We start from the raw sequence: 9190 nt of genomic DNA on the forward strand, positions 1-9190 counted from the left end.
TAAAATCACAGCCTTTCAAATCTGAATGTTTTATTTCAGAAAAAAAAATATTAACGTTTAGACACTGTCATGTTTAAGAAAACATTTAGAACTGAAAGAGCAAAAGGGGATCATGTTCAATTAGGTAATTTACTTCACAAAAAGAACTAAAATAGCTTTTTCTTAGGAATTACTCATTAGAAATCCTGCAACTTGAGTTCTATAGCTCCATATAGAAGCTTGAGAGATTCTTGCATGCATTTGAAAACACATCGATGAAAAATACAGGGCACTGGTAATTGAATTTAAAAAGTATATAATTTGATAATTACCTAACAATAATAGCATTCCAATAGAAGAGAATATATGTAGCTCAGGGTTGAACCGTGGAATCTTTGGTGCTCTATGAGCCTGGTTGTTTGCTTGCAGACATTTTATTGCCCGACTAGATAACCTAATCACTGGGCACTGATGATGTTACCTGGTTGGGTAATGAAATGTTTGCAAGCAAAGAACCAAGCTCAGAGAGCACCAAGGACTCCACGATAATAGCATTTTATACTACCATGACAGCCTCCTAGAGAATAATGAAAACAGCTTGCTTGTTGGAAAATTCTGGGAGCTGGCAATTTAGAAGGCTGATGTAGGCTGGTCCAAGCAATATCACTTCAGATGTATATATTTTAGTTTTTAATATTTGAACCATTACAGATTATAATATTAAATTCTGGATTCTCAAGATATTTTACTTCCTCTATTTCTTCTAAATATATATGCCAGACACAAGAGTTTCTAATCATACCCCATGACTGTTCTAAGAATCTTTATTTTATGGTGATGCTTTCAATTACATGAGCCTCTGTCTTAAACTGCTGAGCAGTGGTTTTCCTGCTAGTGTGGAAAAAAAAGAAAAGAAACCAAGTAAAGTTTGCATAGTCATTCTTGTAGCTAAATAGATATAATAGTTTTAAGATGCTTATCCAAGAATAATGATCGCTTAACCTGTAGTTGTTTTCCATATTCATCCAGGGACAACAATCTCCAGCCCCAAACCTTGCTTTGAAGTCTATGGAACCCCCTTTGCAGGAGAGTCCACAGGGTATGATTAAAAAAGTCAAAATGGCAGCTGCAATGGTGTGATTGAAGCTCCGCACACAAAAACAAGCAAAACTTCAATCACACCACTGTAGGTGCCATCTTGACTTATCTGACCATTCCCTACAGACATCCCTGGTCCTTTGATTAGGTCTGCCAAACACTGTGATTCAATTTGCCACCATTCTGAGATAAGAAACAGTAAAAACACCCTACAGAATATACTCCAAAAATGACATATTTTGAAAACAAAGACCCCAAAATGCCTTTCCAAAAGGCTAGGAAAACAATGAAAACCCTGTTTCAACTCATGTGTGTCACTGGCCCCAATTCACTTTATGTCATCATCTTGTCCTTTGTAGACCTCCACCCTCCAGAATGGTTAAATGTGGCTTCCAGTCATCAAAAAGTTACCCAATTCTGTGTTCTAAGTCTTTATCCACAAAATAAATATTTTTCAAAATTAATTCTTAACTTACAGTAATTACAAAACTGTAAATATTGTTAACAAAAATATGTAACTTGTTCATAAGATGTTCCCTATCCTTTAAGATTAAAAAGTGGTCAATGAAACATCAGTATATATGAATAACCAGAAATTTACACATGAATTTAATTCCTGTTCTAGATAAATTGATAGAAAACATCATGGGGGAAAAATTAACAATCATAACAATCAGATTGATCCTACACACAGTTTCATGTCTTGGCCAGTGGAGCTATACTGTACTTGTATTGTTAAAAAAGTTGTGACAGTCACTTAGCAAAAACTAAGAGAAATCTTTTTTATGATTAGTAACTGAATAAAAAACAGACTCTTCCTAACCCTCACCAAAAAATTCCTTAGTAAGTATAGTGGATATGAGATAAGAAGAGTGGAGAATGAAAAATTAGATAAAGGCCAGGAATTAATGGACAACATCACAATGTGTAGATGTAAGTTGGATATTCCAAAGATCTATCTTGGGATTGGTACTGTTTATCTCTCTCATTAATATTCTAGGGACAGGGATCAGCAATAAAGTTGACAAACTTGCTGACACCAAATTATTCAAAGATACAAATTGTGAGAGATTGCGGGGAGTCTCAGAAAAGAATGAAGACCTAAACAAGCAAGACGTTGAAGCTGTCTACTGGCAGCTTTTCTCATAAAGGACAGCTCAGCTTAGAAGCCAGGAAACTGGGAAGAAATGTTTCAAATAACTCAAAGTGACTGCCATAACAAACTTCTTATAAACGAAGGTGAGAAATTCCTCTAACTCGGTGTTTCTCAACCTCAGCAACTTTAAGATGTGTGGATTTCAACTCCCATTGGGTGGGGAATTCTGGGAGTTGAAGTCCACACATCTTAAATTGCTGAGGTTGAGAAACATTGCTCTGTTTTCAAGATTCTCTATCAGAAATAGCATCAAAGATACCTAACTGAAATATGTATAGTTCTTGATTTCTTGATCTTGTCCAAATACAAGAGGCTTGACAGATAGAAACAAAGACTGTAAGGAGCTTCCAGTTTGATAGATAGGTAACAAAATGGCAAAAGATAAGACAGCAGGGGATCTGTCACAAATATATATTAAAAATAAGCCTTGCCAGATTTCTTTCTAGAAACTCTACCCTCTCACCTTATTTCTGAGTTCCACTATGTTGGGGCATAACTGTTCTCCAAGATGAAAGAGTTCCACTCAAGACAGTTAATTAAGCTGTCACCACTTGTTTCTGATGGAGACATGTTCACTTTAACCTAGAATCTAGATGGGAAAAACAAGACACACATACCCCCCCCCCGGATTATGCTTTTAAATAAATGGTTCCAGCTCCTCCCTTTTATTATTGTGACCAGGCTAATGGTTTTGGGAAATAAGATGCTAGTACAAACCTCGGGAGTTTGCAAGAGGAACAAATGATGGCCTTTGCCTGATGATGTATCACATAAATGCCACACCTTAGGTATAAGCATCTTATGACATGGCCGAAGACTACAACTGCAGCATTTGTGTGATGTTATTGTACACGTGTCTCCATTTTGAAGATGCTGGTTATGGGTACCTCTGGTACAACCAAACACAGATGTGACAACATATAAATAATTTTAATTTTAATAAATGCATAAGGTGAATATCTGAGGGATAATGTAGGCTAAGCAAACTACAGGTGATCTATATATTCAGGTGCTAATAAAAACACTGATCAGCAAATGGACAGGCAACAAGTAGAGGAACAGAAAATGTAAACAAACATAAAACTGCCAGCTGACAAAAACAGCACAGAAATATGTGTGTGTGAGAGAGAGAGAAGGGGGCACTTCTACCTACATATTTTATTTTATTTTAGTGCCTTCAAGTCAGTGTTGACTGCTGGCAACTGCAATTTTCTTGGCAAGGTTCTTTGGAAGTGGTTTGCCATTGCCTCCTTCCTAGGGCTGAAAAAGAATGACTGGCCCAAGGTCACCCAGCTGGCTTTGTACCTCAGGCAGGACTAGAACTAACAGTCTCCCGGTTTCTAGGCTGTTGCCTTAACCACTACACCAAACTGGCTCTCTACACATTTTATACCAGTTCCATTTCTCCCAGGTTTTTAGGTAGAGTACTTGAGTATTTGTCCCAGTCAGGATATCTGGCACCTAGCCTGCAGGCCCTTAAATCCACTACAGAAATAATAAGACTTCTAAAATTTATTTTATTCATATTTAGAATATGTAGATATATTACAGGGGGGGATGTATGTGAGAGAGAGAAGCACGTATATGTGCATTTTGCACCAATGTTATCCATACCTCAGTTTCCATTTCTTTTTTGAAAAAAAATCTATTACTAGAAGCCTCTATATAGTAATATATAATTGTAGACTGGCAATATGCCTGAAACTTGTCTTTAAAGAGAATAATGTAAGGAAATGACTTGATGCAACAATTTCAAGCAAATGAAAGTTTAAAACTTCCTTCAAATTCACGGAAGCAGAACACTTGGAAAAAGATTTGATTTGAGTGGGAGGACATTTATTTATGAGCTGTACACATCTTGCAGTCGACTTTCACACGTAATCAGCATCTGACACATCATATATATATATATATATATATATATATATATACACACACACACACACACACACACACACACAATCTTGCACGTTCATGCATACTGTACTGTATGTGACTTCTAAATAATATGGGTTTACGAAAGTCTCAAATCCCATAACTCATAATAAACAAAGTTATTTAAAAGTGCGTTTATAGAAACTCTGAACTGTTAACACATAAAAGAATAAATAAGTGTTGTGAATATTTTCTAAAATTCTTGGCTCACTCAGTCATCCATCTGACTGAGCCACTACAGCCTTAAAATGTTTTCTGATTAAGAAAAAATGAAAATAGTTCTCCCATGCCTCTTTCTCATTAAAGGGAGCCTAGCTTTTCAGCTGTCAGCCCCAGCCAACAGACCCAACTGCAGTGAACTGAGGGAGCTGTGGTCAAAAGCATCTGCAAGATACCAGGTGGCCGACTACCATATTAAACTTCAGCAAGCAATAACATATTCTGGAACCACCTTCTCCAATGCTAACATTTTGTAGCCTGAAGCTCTTCAAATACATAGGCACAACTCCTACCAGGGCTGACTGGGACCTTTGGGACATATCACCTGAACATCTGGAGGGGACCAATTAAGCAAAGCGTGTGAACAGCATAGAAATATTTGCTCATCTTGGAGACTACTTTTCATTGCTGCTTGTCAGTCAGTCATTTCCACAGGAAAAAAATAGTGCAGCACATTTTAGAGACATCATTGGGTTCCATCACCCTATCAGAACACCACTTCCCGGAATGAGATTCTAGTGCTGCAGGAAACTCTGTGAGAGCAAGTGAGAGCACAGCTATCAGTTTCACTTGTGACAGAAACATGGCACATTCCAGTGACAGTTCTAGCTAATATTTAAAGAAAAATCAACCCAAAACATTGTCGTGGCATCCAAAGCCATCACTGCAAGCTACTAATCACAGCAGCAAGCAAGCACTACATGGAGTAGAACCAGTCAGAAGCTTTGCAGGACTGATCCTTCCATTCTGGCCTTTTTCTCAAGCCAAAATTTTGAGAAAGAACCATTTTTCATTTCTCGGTCATTTACAAATGGTTTATTATAATTATCTAAACAGTATTAGTTATCATTAGATTGCCTTTTAATGAGATAACTATCTTGGTTACAAAGGAAAAACCTAAATATATTTCAGAAGTAAAACAGTTGCTTTATTTCATATTCTTTTTAATAAAAAAAATATCATTTTCAATTCTGATTCTCTTACTGATTCAACTGTAGCTTATGAAAAATCAAAATTTAGTTTCTATAGATTCTTTAGCAATTTAGAAAGACACTATATTTAACAGTGTGAGTGCGTATACGTAAGTTGATTGCCTCAGTGTTACCATCTTATAGCTCTGCTCAAAATCATATTTAAAAATTAATTCATTATACATTCATTACTGTCTACAACAGTTATATCCCAGTAAGTTAGGCTGGGAAGCAAGAATAAGTTTAGTTTAATATTTGTATTTCCCCAGCCAAGTTATAAGATGCTTTTCAGTCACCAGAGAGGCACCTTTAATATACCAAGTCTGAACTCCATTTGTATTGTCACAATAACTCATCCCCCATGCTTTGGTATTTTTGTAATTTAATTTGAATGTAAAATACTGCTTAACCTAACATCTAGTCTGGCATGGGGAACATCATGGTTGACTCTTGGAGTTTACTTCTTCTAAAGCTTGGGTGCATTAACACTGTGAAAGTCTTCCATCAGTTATGACAGCTCTGGTACCATAACAGTGTCAACACTGTTCTCGCACCAGATATGCATATCTCCAGAGCCTGCACTATGAGAGGGAATGATTGACCAAGAGAGCGCTGAGCTTTGGCAAAACAGCATTATTCTGTTTTGCCAACCACAGAAAGAACCAGGAGGCAGCTGAAGACACCACAAAATTAGGTTGCAGGCATCTGAGACATGTTCCTTTCTTCCCGAGTGGACTGGACCTTGAGTGTTGAATGTTACAGGGTGGAATGGGGGAGACAGTCAACACTTCCTCGCATTCATTCACAAAACCTGATTTTTCCCCAAGGAAGCAAAGCATGAATAAGCCAGGGGAGGGGAAGACATCCAGCTGATGCTCTACTGCCACAGGGCTTTCCAGACACCACCAGCTGGTTGCCTGCCAAGCAGCAGGAGTTGGCAAGGTAGAGCCATTAACCCCACAAACCCCAAGCAAAGGTGTCCCCAGACACAGATGCTCTGCAGCCCCAGCCTGATCCCAACCTTATCGCTTAGGTGGGCATTGCTGACCCGGACCCTCTCATCAAGATACGTCTCCACACAATCCGGCCCTGGATCTCGCGGGTGCATTTCCTGCAGGAAAGGAAGCAAACGGCCTCTCCGGGCGAACGAAACTGCTTTTCAAAAATGGGTCAGGAGTTGGAGGCTCAGGGCTACGGGTACTGCGGCGTGCGCAAACTGCCTCTGCCGGCCCCGCTAATCCACTCAGCTCGGGGCACTGGCGCAAACCCCGATCGTCATTCTCCGTCGGCGACGGCCAAGAAAGCCAACTCGCAATTGCCCTTTGGAGAGCGGGGACGGGAGTCCTCTTTCTCCCCAACCGGCCCTTTCCACGCCGGGCGCTCTCTGAACTGCCCGGCGTCCTGAACCTCAAGCCCAGCCGTTCCACCTCCATCTCTGCCCAGCCCCGAAGCCTCCCTGTCCGTTAGCCGACCTTTCTCCCCGCCCGCAAAGACCTATCCTTCACCCCCGCCGCCACTCCGTCCATCCCTCGGGCCGACCTTCTCTCCTCTGCCGGCGCTCCGATTCCCCCCTTCAAGAAAACCAGGGAACCGGCCGGAGAACCAAAACCCGCGTCTAAGTATTTGGCATGCGGGCGCCCGGCGCAGACCCCAGCGCGTCAAAGAAATATCAGCGAGCCCTCCAGCCTAAGCGGAGGGAGGGAAAAGCCCGTAACATGGCGCTATGACCGCAAGCGAGCCCCCGAAAGGACTCTCCAAGCTGCTGAAACTATCTCGGGGAAAGGAACCGGAGGCGCGCGCGGGTCCCGGGCTTTGTCTCCAGCCCGGCGGAGCGCAGGGCTCCCCGCCGCCTCCCACCCGCTGCCGACACGCCTGGAGCTTCTGCTGCTCGGGCAGCAGCTACAGACCCCCGCCCCGCCCCTGCGACTTCGGGGACTGAGAGGAAGACGGAGGGAGGCGGAGGAAGCCAAGAAACTTACTTGCCAGGAGGCTCCGCGGTGGAGACGAGCGGGCGGCGCTCTCGCCCGTTCACTGGTTCCTGCGGAGCCCGGCGCAGCCGCTCGCTCAGCCCCGGCAGCCAGTCAGAGCGGGCGAGCGCGCGCGCCGGGACCCTCTCGCTGTGAATGGGACGAGCCGAGCGCGCATCCCGGCCTCTGGAGCTGCCGAGCAACGTTCGGGCATGCTCAGTCGGCTGACCTTCGCCGTGCAGAAAGTACCATTGAGTGGAAGGCGGGAAGTGGGCACGGCCGGGGCGGGGGGAGAAGGGAAGAAATGGATGCTACCATCAAGAGGCGAGCTAAAAATAGACGCGGAGGGAAAAAGGTGGGAGGAGAATGGGATTGCTGGAAGTTAAAGAGACAGGAGCTGAGCTGAGGAGGCTCTCTCCCTCCCTCTCCGGATTGCGGGTCCAGGACTCGTGGGGAAGAACGCGATGCCCTCCCCGCCCTCAACGGAGCGCATCTAGGTTGGCAATAAGGCATGTTCGTTAAAGAAATGCTACCTCCCCGTGCTTGCGTTAAAACTTGTATGAAGCGTTTGTAGGTAAAGATACTGCACCCTTTATGGTAGACAAAATGGCAGAGGAAGGCTCTTGTAACAAATGCCATACAGAAAATAAATGTAGTCTTCTCGTCCAGTTTTCTGAAAGAGAATTGGCTTCACCGATGTCTTTCAAATGGCATTTTCATTTATTTGGCATGTAGTTAACAGCCCAAGGTAAATGTCCTGCATTTCATTAATCCTAAATGTCCTGTAGAAGTCACAGTGATCCCTCAGGGGTCATGATGTCACTGTACTAATGTTATGAATTAGGTAATTTGATACAAAGTGCATGATTTGTTTAATTTGCATGATGATACACTGACCTGGGATGTTGTTGCCCCCTTGCAGATACCCAAATTATTAACTAGCAGTCTTTCTAGCTTTCCATGCTTCAGTTAAATCCCAAGGGAAGACATTATGACAGAATTCCTCCCATGCAGAAGGAAAATATGGAACTTCAGGTGACTTTCAATTGATGGAAAGTTGTGCAACAGAAAATCCCAGCAGTTGGGACCTCTCATTACCGTCAACAATAAATGAAAATTGAAAACACTAAAATCTGAAGGAAATGGTCAGGTATAAGGTAAAAACCATGAAACAACTATGCAAGGGAAGAAATCTTTCCAGAACTACTAGGCAGATTTCAGCAGAACATTAACCATAACAATACATCTAAAGAAGTTCAATTATGCACCACCATTATCACTGCATAATGGATCTTCTCCCTTGGCTAACATTCTAGAAACAAGGTTTTAGTTATGTGCCTTATTATCCCCATCTTAAATCTCATACATGGAAGGCAGGAGAACAGCTCAGACGATGTTCCTCAAAACTACAACAACTTTTCATAACCTGATACCCTCTAAAGTTGTTGGAATGATAATTTCCAGGTTTTTGGCGATTCCAGCTGGGATTCATGAGTTATAGTTCCAGAAGATTTAGAGCATGGGTTTGGAAAGCCTGAAATACAGTTGGAGTGCTGTGATTCCAGCACCCTCCTTAATTCATAAGCATAGTAATTAATTAAATATCATCCCAGCTACACTGAATTTTTTTTATAATTGATAGACATTGCCTAAACTATAAAAAATTTCAAAATTGCAAAACTATAACTAAAATAGCAGTATCCTTAAACTCTATGCCACAATCACCTAAGCTTCTTATCTGTCATCAACAAAGTTATAGAAACTTGAGCATAAAAATTATTTTGAATGGGTGAAGGCATATCAGATGACCAAACTGAGTAAGAAATTAGCTCAACTGATCTCTGGTATGGATGGCCTGTCAGTTG

General features: G+C 41.8%; 1 protein-coding gene across 6 annotated transcripts in view; it reads right to left on the bottom strand.

Moving 5' to 3' along the window:
• Positions 1-7583, bottom strand: part of OXR1 (oxidation resistance 1) — a 270118-nt gene extending 262535 nt beyond the window's left edge. For 2 of the 6 annotated variants that reach the window (XM_088149042.1, XM_088149041.1), the window contains exon 1: positions 7338-7570. The gene's annotated coding sequence lies outside the window, so the exon portion shown is untranslated. Of the gene's footprint in view, positions 1-7337 lie in introns of all 6 variants that reach the window. The other 4 variants (XM_088149046.1, XM_088149045.1, XM_088149047.1 and 1 more) reach the window with 4 other exon arrangements.
• Positions 7584-9190: the final 1607 nt, after the last annotated feature.

The sequence above is a fragment of the Python bivittatus genome, unplaced genomic scaffold (genome assembly GCF_059951505.1).
Source record: "Python bivittatus isolate LINGU-HERP-01145 unplaced genomic scaffold, Pbiv_v1 ctg000590_np1212, whole genome shotgun sequence".
In the NCBI taxonomy this organism is placed as follows: domain Eukaryota; kingdom Metazoa; phylum Chordata; class Lepidosauria; order Squamata; family Pythonidae; genus Python; species Python bivittatus.